Raw genomic sequence first — 9,273 nt, forward strand, 5'->3', positions numbered from 1 at the left:
TCCTTATTCGCGGGTGAAAAAATTGCAACCCAGTTCCTATATTCGCGGTTATAAATTTCATTATTCGCTGATGCAATCGGCAAACGGAAAAGGATTCGGTGTCATTTATTACAGTGATTGACCGCAATAGACCGCTCGTCCCTGGTGTGAATTTTTCTATTCTAAACATTGTGATTTACCGCTGCGAGATAAACATGTAATTTTTTGTTTGGGAACAGACAAAAGTTCACACTAACTCATTACGTTTTTGGTTTTCAATAATATGGTCATTAAAAGCTTTGACAAGTGCTTAAAGTTGATGCTTCTTGTAGGACACGTATATTTTCAATAGAAATTAAAAAATTAAAAAATGGCCTTCGACAAGCTTTAGAACAAAGCTTTATCTATCTTACTACAAAATTTCAAACCCCTGTTCCAAATATTAAACTCATGATATCTAGAACCGATAAGCATGTTTTTACTCTACGGCGCGTGTTCTACTAAATCCCCTTAAGGTATGTACAGTTGGTACGTGCCGAAGCGGCTTTTATAAAAGATGTAACAGACTGGACTAATTTCAAAATTTAAAACAAGACAAAATCACTAAATTTTTTAAACTTTTGCATAAAGCTAGTTATAACAATTAATTTTAATTGCGAATTTATCGATACATTGATTTTATTTTGATACATATTGGTTTTATTTTGGAACCATAGGACGTATTCCCTATGATTCCAAACTAATTACCATTCCATATCCACGGTTTCTGTATTCGCGACATATTTATCGAACGTATACCCCGCGAATAAAGAGCTTTTACTGTCGTCATGTAATTTTACCTTTATGGGTAAATAATCTGTTACTTTTAACGGTGAATCAATATTCAATAATAAGAAATTAAGTAATTGATTTGAGTACAGTTTTCGAAAAAACACGAAAATCTGAATTTTGCATCAGTTTTTGTAATCTTTCACTCCTTGTATGAGATCGGAGCACCCTTATTTACATAGATACATTATTTCTTCAGTATCCCTAAAAAACTTTTCTGAAAATTCCGTAGCTGTTTCTCCGGTACCAATAAAGAAAGTAAAAAAGGCGTGTTAAAAATTTCATAATCGGCATTGTTCCGAAAATACTTACAACATATTTTTCGCTTGTTTAAATTTTTCTAACTAATAAGTACATTACATCATGTTATATAATACATAATGTGCTAATACTTGTGCTCTTATAATGGAAATTTGTAATAAAATTCCTTTGCTGGGATTAGCTTACTATTAAAACGCCTAATTAAAGGATTTTGTTTATCAGGAATTTTTAATTAAAGGTAATCAATTTGTTGACGTGTTCTAGTTGGAACTAAACAGCTCTCAAATTTGACTGATAGCCGGTGGAAAATTGCTATGATTAAAATGTAAGTACTATGCATCATTGAAGAATGTTATATTTGGACGGGTTTAACTAGTATATTAATAATTTCGAAGATAAATTTTTACACTTTTACCTAAAGGAAATTTGTTTAAAACGGACAATTTAATTTCATGATCAAATAGTTGTATAGGTCCGTGAACAATGAGGTCATTCGATGGACGTGGAAGGGTCCAGGTGCTAGCAAATAGCACGTTTGTCATTAGAAAAGTGGAAAGGTGTCCGCCGAGTCCCGTGAATACGCCCTAATTCCTTCAAAGGTGATGTAGCGCCAACCGAAAAGGAACGAATTCACAGTTCATTGGAATATAATTTTGTTACAGAAAGGCACCTTTTGTAGATCGCGGTCTGTTGAATTTCTAGTCGTTTGTGTTCACGTCTTGCGACGTTTCGGTTATACCGTCGCAATTATCTTCGTTCACGTTATGTTTGTACGCGCGTATGTATACGCTTCTCCCCCGGTCGATCTTAAATATAAATAAATTAGGGATTCGTCGCAGGCTTGACGTATTGTTCCCTCTGGAGGGATATCTGTTAAAGCTCAGGCCCTAGGGCATGCTGCAGCTATTCACGAACTTGAGACATTTTGTAAAGTTTTGTTTGCGGTTCTGCAGATTCTACGGGGTTGGAATCTGGCCTACCCTTTTTGACGTAAAATTATAGATTGAGTTTGTACAGTGCGTTTGAACAGTTTCAACTAAACTTGAAATTACTACATCGTACAATGCCGTTGTTGTTACCGATGAAAAATGCAAGCCTGCATTATCCTCGAAAAGGACAAAGAAATGATAAATTATTTCCTTTCACACTAAAGATTGAAAAGACATTCTTTGCAGAAATATTTCCAGAGCGCGATAACTAGAATCTTTATTGGTAGATAGACTATCAAAAGGAGAAAGTAAATATACGAAAATATATTTTACATGTAGAAAAATAAAATTTTGTTGTTCGTCAGTGGTGATTAAATCAATAAAGTAGAAACAATTGCATTTGATAATTTCATGATGAAAATTAGAATTAAAAACTATACAAAAGCAGAAATGGAAATTGATGTTTAAAGAAAGGGATTTAAAAAATTAAGAATTTGAAATAGATATTTTTACAGGTAATTTAATTTGCAAAAAGAACTTCTAATAGCTAACTTACGAAATGTTAATGCTATGGCGTAGTAATTACTACAATCATAACAATGAGATGCTATAACGAGTAGTTCGCAATTTATATCACAAGTAATAATAAACTTATCAGCGCAAAAATATTTTTCTTTTATAGATGGGTATTGTTCTAATTAATATTTTAACAATGATGCCATACCTCTTACAATTAGCATATGAATTATCAAATTAATAAGTTTTCGTCGGTAGGTCTTCCTCAGGAATCCGACACTACCCAATCGTACGAATGGCTGGGTGTCTTTTGAAGATTTCCCGACATCGACGAAAACAAAAAAAACCGAACCATTAACTGAAGTGATTTTGCCGAGTACCCAACCCAGCTAATGTAGGCTACTGGTTATCCTGGCAAATCACTATATCCGGTGCATCCCCATTTTATGAGCAGCTTCTAAGGAGTTACTTCATACGAATTCAATGTACCTTTCATAAAAGCGACAGAATATAATAAAATAAAATGATGAAGAAGAATAACTTTCCGCAGATATTTCAAATTTAACGAGCTTTTTTCTGCCGTTCTATATAATACATTCGCTTCGTTTAGGCATCTTTCCAAAAAGGAAATAGACGGTTAACTGGCAGTAGCGTGGCACGTCGCGACGTGCCGCGGAGGCGTCGTGTTTTTCCGAATACTTTTCTGGTAACTGGCGAGCGGGCGGCGGTTATAACGGCAGGGCGTTTCTCTCTTCTCTTGTGGCCGTTGGGTTTGCTGAAAAATTTGTCACACTTTCGTCGGCCGTAACATCAGCAGTTTGAAAGTTTTGGCCAAATGACGGAAAGTTGTGTCGTTTCAACTAACTTTTCGACTTTAAGCGAGTAATACGTTTGCAAACGTGTATTACGACACAATGCGGACGGACACTTTTTATTCTTGAGTTTTTATAACCTATCAAGAAATGCAATTTTTTACGAGTCAGAAGTTATATAATGCATGTAACAATACGACACTACCGTCATATTTTACTAGAAAGAAGATAAATAACTTTAAACAATGTGACGTTACTTCCCGACCTGAAATTGAAAGCAAGTTAACCGAATAGACTGTGAGGACCTGTCAAGGTTGTCCAATTTTAGGAATTTCTTTTAAGGTGCTAATGTGGAATGTATATGGGAGTCGTACATTACGATAATCTGTTCAGGTCCAACTCAGAATTTCCAATTTTATATAAAACGTTAATTGATTTTGGTTTTCTAAACGAGGATCTTATCGGCGTTTGATCGTTTTGGTCCTTATAAGGTATAAATTCCTACATTCTGATCTTGATTAAATGCGGATAAACCCTATAAGTTGTAATGTGAATTTACGTAGATTATTCAAGTGCAACTGTATAATCGACGTAACTATTTATACCTTTGGTAGTTATATTAATTGTTTTAATTTTACTACCATGTTTGAGTAATATAATGTTTGCAGGTAGGTATGTCGAGAAAAATCTTATTAATAAATTTACTCATCATGTATTTTAATCATCAGATTTTAATGGGGTTCTACCCTCATTTATTAATTATTATCGAGGTTTTCTTTTAGATTTCCTTTTTAGATTCTAATGTTAATTTCCTTGAAAGGTCCTTTATGTAGAAAAGCATAATAATCCTACATATTCACATAAGGCGGACATTGTTAGGAGTTTAGTAGGATAAAGGTTGTCCCTATAAGGTCCATGATCACAATTTCCAGTCGGGTTGTAACAATACAAGATCAGCTACACGTGACCAGTGTCGTACTTTTGACACTGGATACTGATAAAATGTATCCGGGTATCTGATACGGATACCGACAGTAACTCCCGGATACCTGATACAAGACACGTTTAGTTGCAAAATGTATCCTAAGTGTGTACTAAAAAAACACTATTTCTGAATAATGGATGCGGATACTTTACATTTTTTCCGGAAAATTCCGCAATTTACAATTTGGTCTGAATAATATGGTAACCTAAATATTGTGAGAAAAAACTTCTCGTGTTGTATCGAGCGTGGATAGAGAAGGTTAGAAATGAAGAGCTAGTAGAAAGAATAGGAGAACAGAGGACTCTATGGAAGTCAATAAGAAATAGGCGAGATAGGTTGGTAGGGCACCTTCTCAGGCATGAGGTCTAGTCAGAGACATATTATAGGCAGAAACGGGAGTTAGGAGAAGTAGAGGTAGACCTAGATTAGATTACTGTTCGCAAATAGTTAAGAATGTGGGTTGTTCTAATTTTAAGGAAACGCGAAGATTAGCTCAGGATAGAAAAGGGTGAAAGTGTGTGTCCAACCAGTCTTGGGACTGACGACCTTATGATGAAGATGTTATATCGACGCACCTATTAGGAAGTGAATGAAGAATTTAGTTCACTTTTCAGTTAAGTGGTACCGGGTATCTACAGTGGATAGACATCTTTAACGTTAACGTAAAAGATTAATTACAAAGTATGCTTATTAGCAACCTACAAACTTATCTGTTTGTACGAATTAATAATGTATAGGTACATACATGCAGTACGAACTTAATTAACTAGGCATGTACGAAAATTTGTTTTAGTAAGAGAAAGTTGAGCGTAGAAACGTAGATAACGATCTTTTTACGTTGGGAAGTTCTACCTACAACATCAAACGAATATAATTGCTACGAAGTTCGGATTCGTTAATTCCGTCCATGAGTTTCATTAAAATTTTGAAACATAGTAGGTAGGTGTACAAAACAGAATATAAAATGTACCTATAATAACAAGGAGTCATAACGGTTTACGATACTTATAATTAATGAAATTAAATGATACGACCTATTGTAAAACAGTACACATATTTTAAAAACTATTGACAATTAAGTTTTACAGTACATATTGAAAGGTTACAAGAATGCTGTAATTAAACGTTAAAGTTCTATTCAAATATTACAGTTTTAAAACTTTATTAAAGCATATAGGTATAAGAAATTTTTGTCATTACCTATTTACTAAATTATTATTAAAACCTGAGAATTTCGGCGACTATTGGAGTTTTGGAATTAACGTCTACTGCACACAGTTTGAAAAATGCGAGGAAAAGTGACCATAGTCCTCTTTTTTTATGTTTTCATTAGTGTTGCCCAAATTCAGTCTTGGTCTTGCAGTCTTGGTCTTGTTCTTGCGTTTTTGCAAGACCAAGACCAAGAACAAGACCGCGTATTTTTAGCAAGACCAAGACCAAGACTGACCGTGCAAGACTTGAGCAAGAACAAGACATAGCCTGCAAGACTCTTGCGTCTTGCAGCTAGGACTTAGCGCTATTTCACTGAGTAGTTAGGTGTAACAGTTCGGTGTATAGGTAGGTACGCTTAGGAATTCTATGAGACGCAAAAAACTGTATCAAAGAATATGAAAAACTGGACCTATGCGCATTACGACTAATACCATAAACATAGCGAATAAAAAAATTATTAAAATCAAACTGAGTGCATGCATAGTTATGTTTTAACCATCGGCACTTTGATAATGCGGCATCAAAGGTTTTGTACTTACTTCTCAAAGAAATTTGCCGCTTTTCGGAAGTACATGGTTATGATACACGCGCCGGCGGCTTCTTTTGAAATCTAAAACAATCGTTGCCGCCACGCCGAAATCATAACATTTGACACTATTTGATTGCCGCCATAGGGTGTAGGTATACTCATGCAAAATAATTTCGAATTTTTTTACACGCTTTATATTATTGTTTGATTTGCGGCGGCATCCTTATCATAGAGCCGGCACGTGGCGAGGCGGCGCGGTAGAAAGCAAGGATCATAAATGTTTATTAAGAAACAGTTACTTCCATGGAAAACGACATATAGGTCAGTTGATTTTTCGAATTTCTTATCAAATCTTCAGTTATTTATTAATCTGCTTGATCTTTACTATGGCTATATTCATTCAAGCTCACAATGTTCCAATTCTAATACGTTTTTCTAGGATTTAAAGTAAACTTTAATAAATAGTAATAGACTAATAGGTAATTGCAAGACTTGCAAGACTCTTGCTGCAAGACCAAGACCAAGACCAAGACTGGGAGCGCAAGACCAAGACCAAGACCAGGTGTATTGGCGCAAGACCAAGACCAAGACTGGCTAAGTCTCGTCTTGTTCTTGCGTTTGGGCAACACTAGTTTTCATGGAAGAGGGGAAATCTTCAAAAGACACCCAGCCGTCCGTACGACTGGGTGGTTCCGGATTCCCGAGGAAGAAGTCCTCGGACCTACGGAGGACTTCTTCCTCAGTCTTCAGAAGTCCTTACACGATATAACGACTTATTAGTTCAATTAATTACGTGCTCTGAGTTTGTCTGAAATTTTAGATGTAGTAATATGCAGATGCAGTAATAGTTTAGATTTAAATTAATTTATTTACTTATAATAATATGTAATAATAACATTTAATTCATAATTTTGATCCATGAGTGGAGATAGATTCAAAAAATGACATAAAAGGCCTACTTATAATAGAACTGTAGGAAATACAAACCTATGTTAATTGCGATTTCAGGATTCCAAACACGAAGAAAAACAACTTGATGACAATTAAGAAATGTGATTGAATATAAATTAACACACTATCTCGAATACGTATCAATTTGCGGCGTAGTTTTTAAAAAAGATGTCCATAATTTTCATTTCATCGTATACGTGTTGCCTTTATGAAATAAGAAATTGAATATTGTGAGTAAAGGTCAGAAAAAAGTTAAGTACAGAGAAAGTCAGAGAAATTATCTTCTCACGGAAGCAAAGGAATTAACAATAGCATCAGATAAAAAACTTAGGTAGCTACTTATCTCTAGTCGCAAGTAGTAACTTCAGATCCAGGATATATAGGTATCTTAGAAGTCTAAGCACTGGGCAGGCTGCAGACAATGCATCATAACTCTTAAGGCGCGTGTTTAGCGTCATCAACGGAAGCTTTTTTTTGTTGCAAAAGAGGTTGATGATTTATAAGTTGTTATCCTACAATATATTTGGGTAACGACTACGTTTTCTAAAGCATTCCTGCCTTTTCCGTTCGTTTGTGAACAAATATTTCTTTCTATATAAAAGAACTAGACTTCGCTCGCGTTAATGTCCTAAGTACATGTCAAAGACCATATAAAACTAATTTTTATATCCCTCGGGAACAGTATGTTTTTTCTGGTTAAACATTACGCTATGTCTTTTTCTGTACCCCCGACAATGTGTGTACAAAATTTCATGATAATCGGTTATGTAGTTACGACGTGAAATTGTAATAAACTCACATTCGCATTTTAATTTTATTTATAATTTTACATTAAAAATAAATTGATTTGGAGAGTTTGACAAAAGTGGTCTAGTTATTGACTATTATTGCTACACAAAAAACTGAATTTCAAGTTTGCGGGTCAGCTTGATGATGTGAAAATGGAAGAAGTTCTGGTTAAGTATCAAATAGTAATAAAAGCATGTCCCGTGTTAATATGTACCTGACTAATAGTAGTAAGTATATATTTTTCCGAAGCGTGGTCTAGTTGATTAGTATGAGAATCTGGTTATTACAAACCGCTGAAATGTGCAGGTCACTTTTTCTAAATTATGTAGGCGTATTGTTTTGGAACGAATTTTAATTCTTACAAGTAAGGTGACAGTGACACTTCGGAAATTGTTTGAGCTTTGGGTATCGTTAACAATTAAAAATGTCGCCTGTATTCGAAAGGACAATTTAAAACGCAAAACGCTGATAACGTTAATCTATTCAGTATTCCTTCAAAGTTTTCACCTTTTTACTGCTTAAAATTTAGTTTGATACGTTAAAAACAAGTTAAAAGTTAATTTAGAATTTCCATGTTTTATAATTAATCATCATCATCATTATCATCATAAGGTCGTCATTCCTAAGACTTGTTGGATTCGCACCTCCATTCTTTCATATCCTAAGCTAATCTTCGCATTTCCTTAAAACTAGAACATCTCGCATCTATTTGTTAACAGTAATTTAATTTACGTCTACCTATCCTCATCTTAACTCCTGTTTCTGCTTCTAATATATGTCGCTAACTATAGTCTTTTCTTATTGACTTCCCTCTATTCTTTTAGTTTTTCTTATACCTCAGTTATAAAATAAAAAAAATAGGGAAAATATAAAATCTAACTTTTCACCTCAATAATCTATAGTATCTTATAATTCGCCTGTATTAGCACATTTCGAACGCTTCTAACCTTCTCTTTCTTTCTCCAGACATACCATTAACAATCTTTCTAAATTAACGGTTCGTACTAGACTTCTTTTTGTTGAAGACGACTCTACCCTGCGTTAGCCTCTGTTTTATATCTCTACTACTAATTCCATCCTGATCTATCTGACTTCTGAGATATCGAAGATCAGCTACAGCTTCTAATTTCTTATTGTAATATTCACTGTTTCCTTTCTATTAGGTAGATTTTATGAAAAACTCCTTGGGTATGAAGAATTTCCAAGAAAGAAAATTTCTTGTTAGGTTAAAAGTTTAGCCAATTTCATCATTGATAAGACATGGTTTTCTTTTGTATTATATACATTGGAAGTATACCATTGTTACTTTTTACATTTACAGTATTGACAATACAATGTCTATATGCACTATGATAAACTATTTAAAGGCACACTGAACGAGATTCGAATAATTGTTGTCCTTTCATTCGTGGGGAATGTTTTATTGCTAGGGCCGAATGTTCGTGGGATCGTTTTGGGGCAGATGCCGTCAAGCGGATAACA

Source organism: Agrilus planipennis, unplaced genomic scaffold (genome assembly GCF_000699045.2).
Source record: "Agrilus planipennis isolate EAB-ADULT unplaced genomic scaffold, Apla_2.0 scaffold261, whole genome shotgun sequence".
Lineage (NCBI taxonomy): Eukaryota > Metazoa > Arthropoda > Insecta > Coleoptera > Buprestidae > Agrilus > Agrilus planipennis.